This window comes from Pseudophryne corroboree, chromosome 1 (genome assembly GCF_028390025.1).
Source record: "Pseudophryne corroboree isolate aPseCor3 chromosome 1, aPseCor3.hap2, whole genome shotgun sequence".
NCBI lineage: Eukaryota > Metazoa > Chordata > Amphibia > Anura > Myobatrachidae > Pseudophryne > Pseudophryne corroboree.
In genome coordinates, this window is record NC_086444.1 from 1,218,240,995 (window position 1) to 1,218,261,896 (window position 20,902).

Sequence of the window (20,902 nt, forward strand, 5' to 3'; positions counted from 1 at the left end):
TCCAAACAAGCCTTAGAATGGGCATTACCACTTTGGGAGACATGTAAAACTATCCTTTTGCATTTCTGCATCAGATTTGAAATGGAAGAATGAGGCTCTTCATTTTGACAAGCTCTTTTGGATTGTTTGAAAAATGAATTATCTGCTCAGTACTTACCCTCTGATCTTGACAAACTGATCTCTCTTTACAACAAAGTGGAATGCACAAACTTTCAGAAGTCTATTTGACCCCTCAAATTCAGCAAACATCTCCATACATGGGGGAGCTCATGCAACTAAATTGGGTACATATTGCATCAGAGTAATGACATGACACTTCCGTTATGATCTATGCTTGTGTTGTGCTAGGCCGGGTCATGTTATGGGTAAAAGAGAATGGGAAACAACAGCAACCAACTGACTCTGGAAAGGTCAGTCTAGTTGTACAGTATCTGCACACTCACTAAAAAGGGGTGTGATACAGTATTCTGGCGGTCGGGATGCCTGTGTTCACATGACTTACACCGGCATACCAAAAATGAGAATGCCGACAGTGGATAGGGTAGTAGTTTCACTCTCCCTTGCCCCCTAACCTTTCCCTAACCCACCTGCGGGCTAAGATTTGGGGGGGTGGCAGCTAGGGCTAAGACACCAGGGGTGGTGTCTAGAGCTAAGATTTGGGGGGTGGCGGCTAGGACTAACCCACCTCAAGTGCCTAACCTTAATCTCCCTGGGCACTAACACTAACTTCCCCCCTGATACTTACCTTCAAGATGTCAGTGGTCAGTGTTCCAGCACCGGGATTCCAAGTGGTGTTGGGAATCCGACATCAGTCACATGACCGCTGGCATAACGATTGCTGGGATGCTGACTGCATCCCCTAAAATGTGATTATATTATTCATGTTAGTCATTCAGATATGCTGCCATTCCAAATTATTACTAAAGCTGACAATTTACTTGTGACTGGAATCCCCTATCTCCAGAGACATAACACACAATGACTGGTCATTACTTCAAGTGTGTATTGGGGTTCTGCCTGCAAGGGTTCTTGTCTTCAGCAAGTTTTGCCTCACCAGTCCATGAGCTTTTCTGATGCATTCTCTTTCCCTGTAGGGAATATCATGACAAGTTTAGCAAATAAGCAGACAAAACTCTGCCTCCTTATAGGGGCTGGGATTGTCCCATTGATTTGGTAAAAAAAACCAGAGACCGGAAAGAGGCACTTTGTCTCCCTTAATCCATAAAAATAAAAAAATGCATAATTTTGCAAGAAACCTAGAAATACAATTGTAATATTTATGATAATGGGACTATTTTTATTTGGAGGCCTGAAGCTGCGACTCCATCTGCCCCATTGTTATTTTTGCCAATATACTCTACTTACATCTTTGCAATTTTGCTCAATTTGGCACAAGCAAAACACGGCTATGCTGTTTTTCATGAGTAGCTAGAGGATGGATTTTAAAATTTTTGTTTGCCATAATAGAATATGTATAAAGTAACATATTAAAGAAGCAAAAATCACCAGGCATGGATAAATCTCTGTGTCTATGGCAAGCAAATACATGCCATACATGGCAGGATATAGCAAAGATGTATGTGGACACATCTGTATGTAAATTGTGGTTCAACATATATTGTCCCTTATTCCTACAACTAAAAGAGATTATTAAGGGCATTAATAAAATGACTTGCTGGCAGGATATTAGATGGTGTGTAAGATGGATAAAAGTGCCTCCTCACTATAAATTGGGAAATAAACCATAGCACAAATCCCTTCAGTCATTCTGTGTTTCTTGATAATTTCACCATATGGATATGCAGCACCAGTCTGAATAGTTTCTCAGGGGTATATCCTGTTTCATCATAGTGTGAATGTGTATGACCTATAGAACAGAGGGCCTGCTTCAGAGATGTAGGCAAAGCCAATGTTCCATGTTACTGAGCGATTATCGGCAGACTGTGCATGTGCTGCGTTCACACTGCACATGAATCATGGTGCCACTGCATACCTGCACCCAGTGATGATTCCTTTATAAAGGGAATGACATGAAGTGATTGTTTCAAGGTGGTAACATGGTGTTAGTGGGGAGTGATTATAGAAACGTAGGTGTATCGTATCCATTTTTCAGGCATATATCTAACATCAGCTGCAAGCTTTAATGTACAAAAACATGACGCCTGTGTGGCTACTGCCGAATCCAGTCTATGCAGCCATAGGGCCACCCTAAAGCCTGAAGTTCCTTGTTCTTACATATCGGCTGCGTATTTGTATGCATTTGTGAATGTGTTGCGGTAGCTCCTGTGGGCGTCTCTTTCCATTTCTGGGTTATAGATGTACTTGCTGATATCAGCAGTTTTAAGGCTTAGAAAATCACACTTACATCTGCAGTAGTGTACTTCTCTGAACCAGGCCCAGTATGCACTAGTATAGTTGATATTAGTGCAAGGGCTGCCTGGTGATATGGTTATCCCAGCAGCTAGATCCAGGTGTATAAAACCTCATGGGAGGCTGTGGAGGGCACACACATTCTGGGGGTCTCTCTGACACACACACACACACACACACACACACACACACACACACACACACACAGAGTCATAAACCCATACTCACTTGCACACAGTCATACGCACTTACAAACACTTACACATGCTACAGTACATGCTCATCACTGCTGCAGAAAGCACCACTTTGGAAGGTGAATAATTACAGGTTAATTAAGTGAAATTCACACTTAAAAATTCCTAATTACTGTAGTTGTCGGTGGGGGGGTTGCTGCCTCTGTTCTGGTCTTCTCCTGTCCCTGTTGAGAGGTATTTGCGAGTCACTCACCATATGTCTGGGGCCAATTTGGAACATGAGAGACGCTGTGACACTTGGTTGTTAGGGTCTCCTGCCCTGTGCTGCCACGTCGTCATGGCAACCGGGAGACAAGTGCTAGCGGAGTAACCTGAGCGCAGCTGATACTCCGGTTCGGGTCTTTTGCTGTGCAGTGGTTATAGGCTCTGTGCATGGCAGGGGATCCGGTGCTGGTTTTTGTGCTCACAGTCTGTGAGGTCTGAGTGGGGCGTGGACAGCACCTGCTTTATAAGGCCTCTTTTCAGGGTAAGCAGATGCTGCTGAATCTTTGTTGGTTAGTCAGTTTCTGAAAGTTAGCCAGTACTGTGTAGCTTTGTATTTGTTTGTTGCTTACTGCAAATAGGCCTGGGGATTTGGTATTACACTCTGCCAATCCAGACCTAGCAGTAAGACTGGAGTCAGTCGTTCAGCTTGCTGGGGTTCTGTTACTACTCTGTGAACTTAGCAAGTTTGCGGCTGTATTCTAAGACTTGCCTGTCTAATCCTGTCTCACTGTGCTAGGTGTCAGGGGTCAGTTTAGTGGCAGTAAACCGAACCTGTGCACTGCAAGTGAGAATTAGGATTGTGGAGAATCTCCTTGTGTCTATCATTCCATCTCTGACCAAGGAGTTTACTGCCACACCCGTTGGTAACCCTTTAGGGTTTTGCTGTTGCCCTTAGCAACAGCATTTCGGGTTTTCTATGTATTAAAAACACAACATCTTGCTTTTCACATCTGAGCAGTTCTAATACACGGGAGATACCCTGTTCCTTAGCCTCTGGGCTTCTCTGTTCACTTTGTGTGTATTTTGTTACCCTTCCACCTTCTGTGTACGTTATGTCATATTCCCTAGTCTGTTTGTGAGTCCATGTGTTTTGCATAACAGTTCAAACACCAGTACATTCCTGCAGGCACTGGAGTGCATAACAGTCCTGACACCAGTACTTTCCTGCAGGCACTGGTGTGCATAACATATTCAGCAGCCCAATACTCCTGTTGAAATTTTGTGGGAATATGGAGCATACCCCTCAAAATACGTTGCAACAGGTGGTTGATCAGGTGCAGGTCCTGACTCAAAAATTTAATGATTTGTCCATTAAAATGCACACCTCCCAGGCTGCTGGCGGAGCTCCCGCAGCAGCAGCACCTGCAGGGGTTAAGGAGCCGAAAGTAAATCTCCCGGATCGTTTTTCTGGAGATCGCTCGCAGTTCTTTTGTTTCAAGGAGAGCTGCAAGCTATACTTCCGGCTTAGGCCTCAGTCTTCTGGGTCGGAGATTCAGCGGGTGGGCATAGTGATTTCCTTGCTACAAGGAGACCCACAGGTCTGGGCATATGGGTTGCAGCCTGACTGTCCGTCGCTTAAAAGTGTTGATGCTTTTTTTACGGCACTGGGCATGTTGTATGATGACCCTGACAAGACGGCCTCAGCCGAGGCTCAGATTTCGATCCTTAAGCAAGGGCGAAGGCCAGTTGAGGTTTACTGTACGGAGTTTCGGAGGTTGGCCCATGATACCCAGTGGAATGACCCAGCCCTGAGACACCAGTACCGAAGAGGTCTTTCTAACCAGATAAAGGACCAACTGGTACAACATCCCTTGCCTGATAGCTTGGATCAGCTCATGCAGTTATCCATCCGGGTGGATAGACGGCTGAGAGAGCGTAGGCTTGAAAGGGAGACTGAGATTTCATTCCTTCCCAAGGGAACCTCAGACTCTGAGGAATTTTCCGAGGAGTCTATGCAGATTGGGGCTACCCGCCTCTCCTCGCGTGAGAAGATGCGGAGGAGACAGCAGGGGTTGTGTTTGTACTGTGGGAATAAAGGTCATGTGGTAGTATCATGCCCAGAAAAGCCGGAAAACTTCAGGGCCTGAGGGTGATGGGAAATATCCTGTCAGGCCAGAAGTCAGAATTTCCCAAGAAGACTTTTATCATTCCGGTGACCTTGAAGATCCTCGGTCAAACTGTCAAGACTGAGGCCTTTGTGGACAGTGGGGCCGACGGGGTTTTTATGGACCGCCAATTCGCCCTGAAACACTCTGTTCCCTTAGTACCCTTGGCATCGGAAATTGAGATTTGTGGGTTAAACGGGGAACCATTATCCCAAGGTAAAATTACCTCTTGCACTAGCCAGATTTCTTTGTTTATTGGAGCCACACACTCTGAAAAATTGTCCTTTTATGTGACTGTCTGTACTTTTGCCCCATTGGTGTTGGGGTTACCCTGGTTAAGGGCCCACAATCCTCAATTTGACTGGGTCTCTGGGGAGATTCTTAGTTGGAGTACTGATTGTTTCAGGAGTTGCTTGAGCCTTCCAGTCAGGTTCTCGCAGCTAAGTTTGCCAGGATTGCCAGAGTGTTATTCAGATTTTGCGGACGTGTTCTCCAAAAAAGTTGCAGAGGTACTACCTCCCCATCGCTCCTATGACTGTGCCATTGATTTGTTGCCAAATGCTAAGCTTCCCAAGAGCAGGTTGTACTCCCTGTCACGTCCTGAGACTCAGGCTATGGCAGAGTACATTCAGGAGAACTTGGCTAAGGGATTTATCAGACCTTCACAGTCTCCAGTTGGGTCGGGGTTCTTCTTCGTGGGTAAAAAGGACGGTTCGTTGCGACCCTGCATCGACTTCAGGGAATTGAACCGTATCACGATTAAAAACTCATACCCACTGCCTCTCATTTCGGTCTTGTTTGACCAGCTTCGTACTGCCACCATTTTTTCTAAGATTGACCTACGCGGTGCGTACAATCTAATCCGAATAAGAGAGGGGGATGAATGGAAGACTGCCTTTAATACCCACTCGGGGCATTATGAATATTTGGTGATGCCTTTTGGGCTCTGTAATGCCCCGGCAGTCTTCCAGGATTTCATGAATGATGTGCTCAGGGAATATTTGGATAGATTCTTAGTTGTATACTTAGATGACATCCTAATCTTCTCCCATTCCCTGGAGGAACATCGGAAGCATGTACGCTTAGTCCTCCAGAAACTCAGAGACCACCGGCTTGGGGCGAAGCTGGAGAAGTGCGAATTTGAAGTTCAGCAAATCGCATTTCTAGGATATATTATCTCCCCAGAAGGTTTCCAAATGGAGGGTTCCAAGGTACAGGCAGTCCTGGATTGGGTGCAGCCCACTAGTTTGAAGGCGCTTCAGCGTTTCCTGGGCTTTGCGAATTTTTATAGACGATTTATCGCTGGATTTTCGTCTATAGTGGCGCCCTTGGTGGCACTCACTAAGAAAGGGGCGGATGTTGCTCACTGGTCTTGTGAGGCTAAAGCGGCTTTTGCCCGTCTCAAAAGGGCATTTGTTTCGGCCAAGGTGCTGCGACACCCAGATCCAGAGCGTCCTTTTGTGGTGGAGGTGGATGCCTCTGAGATGGGTATTGGGGCAGTGCTTTCTCAGATGGGAGTGTCAGATAATCGCCTTCATCCCTGTGCTTACTTTTCCCGTAAATTTTCGCCTGCCGAGATGAATTATGACGTGGGTAACCGGGAATTGTTGGCTATTAAGGATGCACTCGAGGAGTGGAGACACTGGCTTGAGGGGGCTAAGTTTGTGGTCTCAATTCTCACTGACCATAAGAATCTGGCATATTTAGAGTCAGCGAAGCGTCTCAATGCCAGGCAGGCACGATGGGCTTTGTTTTTTGCTCGCTTTAATTTTTTGATAACATATCGCCCTGGGTCAAAAAACATCAAGGCTGATGCGCTCTCGCGGAGTTTTGCTCCAATCCAGGAGACCACCGAGGAGCCGTTGCCCATTGTTTCCCCATCATGTATTAAAGTAGGCATTACCCAGGACCTCTTATCATTAGTCCTTAGAGCACAGGAGCAGGCTCCTCCAGACCTTCCGGTAGGTCTTTTGTTTGTGCCTCCTAGGTTAAGACAGCGAGTGTTCCTGGAATTCCATGCCAAGAAGTCTGCAGGTCACCCGGGTATTGCCAGAACTCGGGAGTTGCTATCTAGGGCGGTGTGGTGGCCCTCGGTGGCTAAGGATGTGGATCAGTGGGTTCGGGCATGTGACATCTGTGCCCGAAATAAGACTCCTAGAGGGGTTCCTGTTGGCCCACTACATCCACTCTCTATCCCATCTAAGCCATGGACCCACATTTCAATGGATTTTGTGGTGGACTTGCCCAAATCCTCGGGGATGACAGCCATCTGGGTTGTCGTTGACAGGTTTTCGAAGATGGCGCACTTCGTTCCACTGGTTGGGCTGCCATCGGCCAGACGCCTGTCTGAATTATTTATGCTGCATGTTGTGTGTCTCCACGGGTTGCCACTTGATGTGGTCTCTGACCGCGGATCCCAGTTTGTGGCCAAATTCTGGAGGGCATTTTGTTCCGATCTCCAGATTTCTGTCAGCTTGTCGTCGGGCTACCATCCGCAGTCTAATGGGCAGACTGAAAGGGTGAACCAGTCCTTGGAGCAGTTCCTCAGGTGTTATGTCTCCAAGTGTCAGACTGACTGGGTTGCTCATCTGTCCATGGCGGAGTTTGCCTATAACAACGCGGCTCACTCTGCTACAGGGATCTCTCCCTTCCTTTGTGTGTATGGGCATCATCCTAAGGCCAATTCTTTTGACCCCCTGGACTCCACGCCTGGTGGTTCCTCTGTGGTTTCGGTCCTTAGAGGTATTTGGCGGAAAGTGAAGAAAGCCCTTGTGTCTGTGTCATTAGTGACCAAAAGGGTTTTTGATAAGCGGAAAAGACCCTGCAGCTTCAAATTAGGAGACTTCGTCTGGTTGTCTACCAAGAATTTGAAGTTGAGACAGCCATCTCATAAGTTAGGCCCCCGGTTCATCGGCCATTATAAGATCACCAGGGTTATCAATCCGGTGGCATTTCAGTTAGATCTGCCCCGTTCTTTGGGTATCAATAAAACATTTCATTGTTCCCTTTTAAAACGGGCGATTAGTAATCCTTCTTCCAGTGGAAGACCTTCCCCTCTTCTGATACGTGGCCAGAGGGAGTTTGTTGTTGAAAGGATTCTTGACTCCAAGGTGGTTCGGGGTCGGCTGTCATTTTTGGTGCACTGGAAGGGGTATGGCCCGGAGGAGCGGTCGTGGGTGCGCAGTTGTGATCTTCATGCCCCCAGACTGATACGCTCTTTCTTCTCGCAGTTCCCCGATAAACCCGGTGGTAGGGGTTCTTTGACCCCTCGTCAGAGGGGGGGTACTGTTAGGGTCTCCTGCCCTGTGCTGCCACGTCGTCATGGCAACCGGGAGACAAGTGCTAGCGGAGTAACCTGAGCGCAGCTGATACTCCGGTTCGGGTCTTTTGCTGTGCAGTGGTTATAGGCTCTGTGCATGGCAGGGGATCCGGTGCTGGTTTTTGTGCTCACAGTCTGTGAGGTCTGAGTGGGGCGTGGACAGCACCTGCTTTATAAGGCCTCTTTTCAGGGTAAGCAGATGCTGCTGAATCTTTGTTGGTTAGTCAGTTTCTGAAAGTTAGCCAGTACTGTGTAGCTTTGTATTTGTTTGTTGCTTACTGCAAATAGGCCTGGGGATTTGGTATTACACTCTGCCAATCCAGACCTAGCAGTAAGACTGGAGTCAGTCGTTCAGCTTGCTGGGGTTCTGTTACTACTCTGTGAACTTAGCAAGTTTGCGGCTGTATTCTAAGACTTGCCTGTCTAATCCTGTCTCACTGTGCTAGGTGTCAGGGGTCAGTTTAGTGGCAGTAAACCGAACCTGTGCACTGCAAGTGAGAATTAGGATTGTGGAGAATCTCCTTGTGTCTATCATTCCATCTCTGACCAAGGAGTTTACTGCCACACCCGTTGGTAACCCTTTAGGGTTTTGCTGTTGCCCTTAGCAACAGCATTTCGGGTTTTCTGTGTATTAAAAACACAACATCTTGCTTTTCACATCTGAGCAGTTCTAATACACGGGAGATACCCTGTTCCTTAGCCTCTGGGCTTCTCTGTTCACGTTGTGTGTATTTTGTTACCCTTCCACCTTCTGTGTACGTTATGTCATATTCCCTAGTCTGTTTGTGAGTCCATGTGTTTTGCATAACAGTTCAAACACCAGTACATTCCTGCAGGCACTGGAGTGCATAACAGTCCTGACACCAGTACTTTCCTGCAGGCACTGGTGTGCATAACATTGGTGCTGTTGGCTATCTTGGATTGAGGAGTGTCTGCATTTATAGATCCACTATGCCCTGCTGATCTACCAACTGTGCTGCCTGTTTGCTGACCTTAAGCAACACTAAATGGGGTCAGTCTGTGCTGATGCTGAAACCTCCTATTGATGGGAGGTTCCTTGTGCTGTGCCAAAACCCACTGATCTATAATGCCATTCCTGGTGTCCTCCCTATGGCTCTCCTCTTTGTGACCATCGGGTATGGCTTTTCTCTTTGCTATTGGGGACATAGTGGGTGCAGCTGGGGCCAAGTGCTGCATACATACTCTGTTACCATAGTTAGCGACTCAGATGTCGCCCTCTGCTGTGCTGGCTGCTTGTCCAATTTTGTTGTTCAAGGCTGCACTCTAGGACATTTAATGTTAGCTACAGTAGGTGTTCCTTTTACTAAACACAAGTGCCATTGCCTGCCTTTGGGCTTATCTCCTTGACAAATAAGTGAGATTTCACAACCCTAATGCCATATATCTGGTTTTCTCTCAAAATTTGACTTACTCACTTCTACATACAGGTCCTTTGTACTACAGCTTTCATTATTTGCAACTCCAACACTTCATTCAGCATATCTCTTGGCTTACCTCTAATTGCACCCTGATATTTCCCACTATATATCTATGGTGTGATCTTGTCACAGATTTTCTCTCTGCCAAGTAAACAGAGTGACAATGTGAAAGCGGAGATTGCAAACTTACAAGCAAATATGTCTCACATTTCCCACCAACTGACTCATCTGGAGGAAAGCACTTAAGCTGCCATGGACCATAAAGCTAAACTCCATAAAACTGTCTACGTACATGCTCTGGATCTTTGGGCTGTGCTTCTTCAATTCGGTGACTTACACAACTGTGGTCAATGCAACAACCTTCATATCAGAGGAATTCCCTGAGTACGTCCTAGGTTAACACATAACCTAATCTCTTTATGAAGCAATTAATGGGGGAGGGGTAATTTATAGTCCAGATTGACACAAGGTTCTGTAGAATTGAACCAATGGACCCTGGGACATAACCTCTCATGGAAGGGTTTATCTATTTCCTGACAAGGCTACAAAAGGAGGTTTTTTTTTAAGGATTGAGGGAATCTCCTGGTTGATGACTTAAACATACAATACTTTATGACTGGTCTAAAATTACAAGTGGTGTACAAATTAGTTGGGACAAGCACATTTTTCCCAGAATGTGAAATAAAAGCAGGTATAAACTAAAAATACTGCACGTGTTTGCTAAAATTTGGGCCCAATAGATTGTAAAATTAGATTATGGAGTTTTTAGGGCCAAATTTAGCTCTGTATTTTTAGTCTTTTGCCAGATTTTGTGGAGGAAACCTTGGGACAGACAATACTTGTGAATTTGATTTGATGTGTGCTTTAAAGTTCAGTCATGGATATTGCAGATTCCAAGAGAGCTCAGGTAATCACTTTGCACCAGCATACAGTAAAAACTGTCAGGAAGATAGCTGATGCAGTTAGCATTGGAAATTCAACGGAAAGGCCACTGTTGATGCAAATGAAAGACTACACCACAGGATGATAAGGTTATAGTCAGAAATAGTGTTATAAACCTTTAGGGAGAAATTTCATTAGCTAATGTTCATGTAGACAGCTCTACAATAAGCTGTAGGCTCTTGGAAGTTGGTTGCAGAGATGAGCCAGGAGACCTCTTAAGAAGCAACTTCTGACCGGTGCCTTGAATAAGAAAATGCTGATTTGGGCTAAGCAGCAGTAGAATTGGAAAGTAGGGGACTAGAAGAAAGTGGTGTTCACAAATAAAAGTTACTTTGAGGTCCATGGGTACCATGTTAATGTCATCAGATGAAGTTTAGGAGAAGCACTATGTCAGGTATACAATATAAAGTCCCTTAAACACCCCCCACAAGTAATGTTTTGGGGATATTTCACATCTAAAGGACCAGGTAATCTAAAGCCTATGAGGAATGATGAACAGCTTCAGATATGCAGAAATTTTAGATTGATTTCTTATTCCTTCACTAGCAATCCAGTTCTCAAATGGAGTTGATATTTTTCAACAAGATCTCGCCCGTGCTACACTTCGAAGATAATGAAAAAATTATTGCAAGACCACAATATTTCGGTTTTAGATTGGATGGGAAACCCAACTGAATCTGTGGTCTAGTTAAGAAAAGGCTAAAAAAAATAAAAATAAAGATTGCACTACCAAAAAGAAGCTGATTTTGGCTATAAGCAAAGCGTGGTTTCATGATCAAAAATTGAACAACATGCGTTAAAAACTAGTTTTATCCATGCCTAACCAAGTTAACAGTGTATTTTCATTTTAATATTTTACGTGTCCTCCATTAGCATTATAAAGGATGACACATAAAATACTAAAATTAAATAAAAGTGTAGTACTTCATCAATAAACACTTCCTGATTTATGCCCATTTTTAATATAAATTGAATATAAACTTCATCATTTGATATCAATTTTTTCATTAGTCGATCACAAAAGTCTCTTACAAGACATGTGTTTTGTCAGATAAGACTCCTAGGTTTGAAAAAAAGCTACAGTATGCCACGCAGTACTGCTATTCGAAAAAAAATGGATGAAAAAAAGGAATTATACAGTTTTAAATCCATGTAGTTATTGCGGCATTGATAAATATTATAAGGCTAGAATAGGGCAGTTTAAAAGATCGGAAATTAAAAAATGGCTTCAAGATCAAGATGCCTATACATTGCATAAGCCAGCTCAAAAAACCTATAAATGGAAAATGATTTGCGTATCAGATTTAAATAAGCAATGGCAATGCGATCTGGTCTCGCTCATAGACCTCACGAAGTACAATGATGGTTTTAAATACATATTAACCATTATCGATATTTTCAGTAAGAGAGCATGGGCAATCAGTCTAACAACCAAGAATGCTACAACAGTCGCTAATGCTTTTGAAAAATATTCCTGCGGAACTGCGTGCCAAAGAAATTGCAAACTGACCGCGGTAAAGAGTTTCTAAACAAGATCATAAAATAAGTATTAGAAAAATATGGAATACAGCATTTTGTGACCAATAATGATGTGAAAGCAGCTGTTATAGAATGCTTCAATAGGACTTTAAAAACACGTATGTGGCACTATTTTACAGCTCAGAATACTTACAGATATATAGATGTTTTACAAAATTTCATATATAGTTATAAAAACACGTACCATAGAGCGATTAAGTGTACGCCGTGCGAAGTACTAAAGGTGTTAAGCCACTTTACTTGCTGATGGACCTCTACGGCGAAGATATCACTGGTAGTTTTTACCCCAAAGAGATTCAAATTGTGTCAAAAATACTATAATAGAATTTACAAAGTGGAAAAGATTTAAAAAAATAAAATGGTCAGTGGCCGGAAATACGCATTAGTCAAGTGGCGTGGGTATCCAGCTAAATTTAACAGTTGGGTCAAAACATCAGAGATAAAAGATATTTATAAAGCGTCTCTCTTAAACAAGGCGAGTAATTGATGACAAATTGTTCTACATAACCTTGCTGAGTAATGCCTCTGCAGAAACATTTCAACTAAATAGGGATTCTAACTACACAACAAAACTGTCATAGGTAATAGACATAACCGGTGAGTGGGAAGTCGATCTTACAGAAATTCAATACCCGCACACTTAGAATACATTGGAATTACAAGATTGTAGACTGCAAATATCATGAGGTGGCACAGCGGATCATCCAGTGGCGAGTGTCATGAGTTTGTGCATTAAATCTGTTTTTTATGAAACAATTGATGCACTACTGAGGGTAATCAACACAGAAATTGAGCAACAGAAACTGGATGTTGGATTAAGACTAATGTATGATCCATTTGAACGTGTTGTAACATGTGACAGTAATCAGTTGTATCATATCCATCCTGGTTCTAAACTGACATAGATTCTAGGTTTACAGCCTAAAACTAAGATTTCTAAACCATGTGCTGACCTCAAATGGGGTCAATATACGTTGTATGTGTACACAGACATTATCGAGCACCAGAGAGTCAGGGACAGTTATGTATTACTTTTGCACACAGTTGAAATTAAGAGCCGTGACAATGAGATGGTCACAATTCGATACGAGAAGCTTGACTACGTGTCTTTGTGCAAAGCACAATTTGACACAATAACCATAGAGATAAAGAATGATCAGAACAAAATCATTTCATTTAAGTTTGGGAAAGCAATCATGAAACTACACTTTAGACGGCGCAAAACCGATAATTTTTAAATTGACAGAATGGTTGTCGTTAAAAACTATGGTGATCCCGCATTGTACGTGCAATATTATAAAGCGTAAGCCGGTAAGGGTTTACCAGGGTTTCACGGCAGTGCGTACATGTACAGCTGCGGTTTAGGTGGCATTTTTCGTAACCTATTCAGAAAAGCAGTGCCTCTTTTCCGAAGAGGCCTAGAATTGGCTAAACAACACATGAAAAGCGCAGCACGTTATATTGCAAAAGACGTCATCGGACAAGCCATAGCGGCCGCAATAAATAAATTACATGTAACAAATCAAGCAAAACAAGATTGTTCTGGTTTAATATATACAAGAAAAGGTATGGCTATAAGAAAACGGAAGCGGTCGACAGCACTTCCGCCTTGGTGTATGCCCCTTTTAAACAACAAACGTAGACATCGAAACTTAAAAAAGAAAAGAAAATCAACGCAAAGGGTTGGTGATATTTTTTAACCATGTCTTTCATACACAATGAGTCTATTGAATGCTTAAAATTAGAGCTGGATCTTTTTGACCTACTGGCTTTGTAAAACGCGCAAGAGCAACGGCACAGAGTCACAATGTTTAAATACTGGGGCCTCTGCACTGCAACCTTTTTCATCAACATAAACTAATCTTAAATGCTGTTGATTTGAAGATAAAACTTACCAGAAACAAAGACACATTCTGTTTAATGTCAATGGAGGCAGACGCCTTTAAATTACAAATCGTTGCAGCTCCGCTGTTTGTGAAAAGAGTTCAGATCTCGCCTGCCAACAAACTTCTGTACAAAGATAACACCAGTATTTCTGTGATACATAAAAGACCTTAAGAGCTTCATAAAGCTTTGAATCTTCCATATGACAAAGCAATTGCATTTAGCGATGTGGTGCTTTTTGAATAACACTTATTAGTAATAATTAAAATAATGTATTACAACAATGGAGATTGGCATTACATTTGCACAGACAGTCCATACAAACAGAAAATGATTTTCATATTATAGCACAATAATCACTTCTACGGCATTCTAGACATTAAACATTTTGTAGGAGCGCGTTTATTTTGCACATTTTGTCACATAGCGTATCACAAAAATAACCATAAATGCCTATTATTTTGTAAGTCGTGCCTCAGACAGGATTGTGTTGATTCTGGTATGTCTGCACTAAGGTAATCGGTGTGCATGGTATTTTGCCGGTAAACTGATTGTTTAGAGACACACAAGTCTCTAGCGTTGTCTCACAAAATACCTTATCTTGAATGCCTGTATTGTGATCAGTGTGCAAAGTACACCACACCAAACCATAACTGCAAGGGTATGAAATGTTCTATATGCAAGATATATGTTGATTGGTTTTGTGGATCATTTGTGTTATATACAATGCATAAAACCTGAGAAACCTTCAAAGAAATACATATTTTATGATTTTGAGTGCATCTAAGAAACAGGTGTTCACATAGCAAATTACTGTTATGCTCTAACACTAGCCGATGAGGAATCCTGGGAGTTTAAGGGCAATTCCTGTATTAATGATTTTGCAAAAACATTTTTGACAATGAAATTTGAGGATTACACATTCATAGACCATAATGCAGGGCTTTATGATGCATACTTTTTTTATGCGGCAGTTAATTAAGGAAAAAATTAAGATTGATGTGCTGGCGCAAGGTGGTAAACTGTTGTGCATAACGGCAGCCAATTTAAAGATAAGATTTATCGACTCTTTAGATTTTTTGCCAATGCATCTCAGTCGATTACCAAAAGCGATGGGTTTTGAGGGTGCCAAAGGTTATTTTCCGCATTTCTTTAACACAACCGGTAACCAAAATTACATAGGGGCAATGCCCTCAAAAGAATATTTTGGTGTACTATATATGATGGCTGATGATTAAATAGAATTTACAGATTGATATGAAAAAACCAAGCATGACACATTTAACTTTAAGGTTGAACTTGTCCACTACTGTAAGGTGGATGTGAAAATATTACAAAAAGCATGTAGCTCATTCAGAATTGCTGTTATAGCTATGACAGAACAAGAAATTGTAATCACTAAGAAGAAAGGCAACGTCATTGTTAAGAGGCATGTTGATCCCTCACATCAGTTTGCATGGCTATTTACTGGTGCAAGTTTTTAAAGGAAAATACTCTGGCACTTGTACCGGGCGATAACTACCCCAAAACTCAGAAGAGTTGCTCAACACCCACCATACAATGGTTGATGTACATAGAACACAAAGAAGGCATAAAAATAAGGCACGCTTTAGAAGGCGGTGAAAAGAAAGTTGGAAAGTATTACCTTAATGGTTATGCTGTGTTTAACGGCATACCCACGGCATTTGATTTCCAAGGATGTTTTTATCATGGTTGTGTTGCATGTTACAATGCCAGTGATGAAAACAAACTGACTAAAATGACCTTTGGTCAACTGCAACACAAGACGCAGGTGAGAATGAACTTTATTAAACAATGTGGTTTTCATGTCTGCGTCATTTGGGAATGTGAATGGAAAAAAATGTTAGAGTCTGATGAAAATCTACAGGATTTTCTGAAGGGTAAAGAGTTACCATAGCCCTTGGACCTGCGTGCAGCACTTTATGGTGGTCGTACAAACTCCAAAAAGCTGTATCACAAAACACAGCAAGACGAGCAGATACACTACTATGATTTTATCAGTCTATCCCGATTTGTCAACAAAACCAAAACGTATCCAATAAAACATCCTAAAATTATATATCATGAGTTTGAGGGTGTTACAACGTATTTCGGTTTTGCCAAAGTAAAAGTGTACCCAGGGGTCTTTTCTTTCTGGTTCTACCTGTTAAATTGTGTGGTAAACTGATGTTTCCTTTATGTCGCATATGCGCTGAGTCTGGACAGACAGAAGCTTGTGTCCATAATAAGCAAAGCAGGGCAATCTCAGGTACGTGGTATACTCCTGAGATAAAAATGGCTGTAGACTAGGGAAACAAAGTGTGTAAAATCTAGGAGGTGTGGCATTTTGATGAATGATCTGACTATTTGTTTTTCCAATTACATTAAAATGCATCTTAGGGATTAACAAGAGGCTTCTGGTTATCCCGAATGGTGTACAGACTCTGAGAAACACCAAGCGTTTTAGATGCTTATCAAAAAAAATGAAGGCATGTCCTTAAGACCTGATCACATAGAAATCAATCAGGCAAAAAGACAGATAAAAAAATGTAAACTCATTATGGGGAAAGTTTGGTCAATGTAGTAACATGTTCAACACGTGTCTAGTGTCTGACCCTGACAAGCTTTTTGTATACACATTTTTACCGCACTATGAGTTATGGTTAATTGGCAATATGCCAAAGACCATTGCTATAAGTCTTCAAATATTAATATCTACATTGCCGCTATGACAACAGCATATGTCCATATTGAAGTGTACAATCTATTGGATAGATTACAAAATCGTTGTCTTTACCATGATACAGACTCTTTGAATTTTGTCAGCATGCCCAGAGATTGAAATCCGCCATTGGGTGATTATCTAGGCTCGCTGAAGTGAAATGCCGATGTGGACACATATAACTGAGTTTGTCTCATCAGGCCGCAAACCATATTGCTATCGCCTAAATAATGGAAAGACCAGTTTAAAAGTTAAAGTTATAATGCTCAATGTTGATAATGCGCAACATATCAACTTTGACAGTCTGAAAGATCTGGTCTTAGATTGTCCTTTAAAACCTGATGATGAAGAGCAGAAAAAAATTGTGATCTGCCAACCCAGTATAGTCCAGTTTAAAAAGTACTGGCAGATTGAGACGCACACGCTGCAGAAAATGCAAAAGTGCATTTACACTAAACAGAAACTTACAGATAACTTCACAACACTTCCGTTTGGGTATTAAGAAGGACATCCGGTTGCAACACCCTTTCTCATGTATTTAACAGGCCCCTCCAATTCAGGGAAAAGTTATTTTGTTAAAATGCTGCTGCAAAACAACACACCCGTCGCACGTGCCTGATAATATTGTTTGGTTTTATGGCTGTTGGCAGTCTATGTATGACCAGCTGCTACGCAATTTCCCAGGTATGCATTTTATAGAGGGGCTGCCTGATAATTTTAATGATGACCATCTTTTTCCCCCACATAGGATTAATTTAGTAGTTGTTGATGATCTGATGGAATTGGCTACTAATAATTCTGAGATTGAGAACGTGTTCACAAAGTATGTACACCATACAAAATCTCAGTGTCATGTACAGTGTCCAAAATGTATTCTGCCAAGGTAAAAAGAGCAGGATGATACATTTAAACACAAAATATATGGTACTGTTCAAAAACCCATGGGATAAATTGCAGGTGTCGACACTGGCTAGACAAATGTATCCGAACAATAGTCATTTCTTTCCAGATGCTTTTGAAAATGCAATGGCTAGACCTTATGGCTATTTAATGATTGATTTAAGAACCAATATGCTAGATGAGTACCATTTACGAAGCAGTTTATTTCCACCCGATGAGCCAGTCACTTATGTCATTAAAAAGCGCTGTTCTGAAAAGCTATAAATGTACAAATTTTAGTCATTCATCAACTTTGAACATGTCAGCCCGGTTACGTCATAATTGGGCGCTTTTAAAGATGCTAATAAAGGCGAAACTGACCCAAAGAAATGTTATTCTATCCAATACTTCAAACGATTTGGTGACAGCCATTTGTGAATTAGCCCTCAACATGCTTAAAGGTAAAATACCATTATCACAACAACAGTTGAAGTACCTTAAAAAGAAGTGTGCCCTTATAAAATCGCTTTGTAATAGGACATATGCAATTGGTAAAAAGAAGCGCTTGGTGAAGCAATCCGGTGGATTTATTGGTTCGCTGCTTAGTTTTGCTATTCCATTAATAACCAGACTTCTGACGGAATATGCTGAGATAATGTATCTGGTGTCTCAAGAGCATATATATCGTTTACACAACATACCGAGCAGCGATGACATACGTAAAACAGCCACACAAGGTATAGATACAGAGATTGTCAACATACTACAGAATAACAATTTATCAGAATATGAAAAGACAAAACGATATACATCTGCATTACAGAGATATCTGGTGTTGAGTAAACAGTCTGATAGAGAAATGTCAACTTTAACTCTTTTATCGCCCAGTACAAATGCTGCTGATGAGTCAAGTAACGTTGCACAAGCCGATGATGCTGATAATGTTAATAATGAAATTTTGAGCAGTGTTAATGCCCGGTATAAGAAAAACAGTGAAATACTATTGCGGAAAATTACGAGTTCTAAACACATCACAAGCTGGAATACTAAAGGCAAATTTCTGTATAAAGGTCGTGCTGTACCAGGATTCAACATACTGGATTTAATAAGAAGCATTACGCAAAACCATAGAGTGTCTAGTCGTAATATGCCAAATGGTTGGCATGAATTTATGCGTGCTATGACTTAATTAAATATACCATCCACTGTAGTTGTTAATGTCACAAATAGACTACAACTAGACCATTTAAAAGCAGAGACACACACAGTATCTGATGGAACTGTCACAGAACCAGCACCGCTACAAACCCTTAAAAAAAGATGTATAAATGTTTTAAATTCCCCTTGCCTAACAACACTACATGGCTACTTACTACCTAGGAAAAGAGCTGTATTTCTGTTTCAGGAATCACCGTGGTTGACTCTATATCATATAACTATTTTATATTGATTTATTTATTTTTTATTTTTGTATTTTATAATTTGTGTGAATATTTTGTTCTATAATGTTTGTTTTGTAATAATACTAAATTGTGTTAATGCTTAGTTGATATTTGTTTTGTAATAATAGTACATTGTGTGAACTCATATTTTAATATGTAAAGAAATAATGTGTAATAATGCCACAGCTCTGTATCTGTAAATAAGCTTTTATGATATAATAAAAATATGTTTATGATGTAGAAAAACTCTGTTTTGTCCTTTGATTCTAATCAGTGAATTTAAAAGAAACCTGCAATCACACAACATAAAGTTTTAAATAATGTTCTTTATTTATTTTAAAATCAATATAGTTATAGAGCATTGTACGTAAAATGCATCAAACAGTTATTACAACAAGTTATACAGTTCTGTATATATTTATCGGCATAATGACTTAAACAATGACTTCTTGGCATACGCTTTACAATGTTTGAAACTAAACGATCATTAAGTTTTGTATCCTTACGAAACTTGGTCAAGAAATCCTCATATTTGTACACATAAAAAATATAAAGAAGACACAATATTAACCACACACATCGCTTGAAAAAGTTTGCAACTGACGGTTTTTTGTGGCAAATACTTTTTGAATTAAAATGTAAAAAATTGATTATATTCTTTGAGAAAATGGAACTGTCTGGAGAGAGGTCATAAGAACAAAAAATAAAATAAAATAACAAATACCATACTCATTAAAATAAACAGCCAACCAGTGTTCACCAGGTTGTTTGCTAGTATGAGTGTTGATTTCAAATGTGCAAGGGTATTGTGTCAGTTTACCGTTCGGTAACAGGTCATATGTCACGTGCTTGGCATCACATACAGAATGCAATTTATCTTTAATGTGTTCATTTTTTAACAGTGTAATGGCGAATGTTAGAATATGCAAAAAAATAAAAACAAATGATTTAATTTATAGATAATCATACAACACATTGTGCCTTTGATTAATCTCAATGATATTATAAAATAAAGCGTATATTATTACATTGACTGTCCAGTCCAACACTTCTGTAAAGCAGAATTCTGCACGTAAATTGCTTGTTCTTATTAACGATAGGTGTTCCAAACACTCCTGTTCAGGTGACAGATCAAAAGTGAAAAGCGTGTAACCGTTGAGGTACTCTTCACGGTCAATCAGTATACCAGAATCTGATTTCTGCTTATTTGTAATCGGCATGAGCGACATGTACTCACGCACCGTCTTACCCTGTCCAAAGTCCTGTTGAAATGGCTTAGCCGGGTGCAGGGAGCCGTCCAGGTAGAGAGATGCAACATTTTAATTTTTATGTTCAAAACGTAATAGGTTCCGATCATAGGTTCCTGAAAATGGTTCGTTGTCTACAAACGCAGCTATGACTGTTTTTGGCACTTGACCTAAAAACAAATTTTCTAAATTAAACACTCTACTGCATGTAGGAACACTGTAGATTGTATTCCTTTCACGCTCAATCACATATTTTTGCGTTGCCATTTAGTAAGTCCTGTGCATATCCGATCCGAACGGCTGGCGAGACCCAAACTCTTTTCACAAACAGCGAAGCTACGACGATCTGTATTTTAAAGGCGTCTGTCTGCTGACATTAATCAGAATGCGTTTTTTTTTCTGGTAAGTTTTTTCTTCAAATCAACACCATTTAAGATTAGTTTATGTTGATGAAAAAGGTCGCAGTGCAGAGGCCACAGTAATTCAACTGTGCGACTCTGCGCCATTGCTCTTGAGCATTTTTATAACGCCAGTATTTGCCCCATCCAGAGCCCTGGAGTTATGTTCTCCAGCCACATCTTTGTAAAATAAGCCGGTTGTGTGCTTTGTGGATAAGCATCAGAGCTGTAATTGAATATGGTCTCAATGTATGCTGGATTGAGATATGAGCCAGTCGCCTAAAGAAACATCCATCTGACTGAACAAAGTCACTATGGGATAATTAGTAAGGGCTACCCATGCCCCATGGGTTATCGGATTGCTGTCGGTTCATACG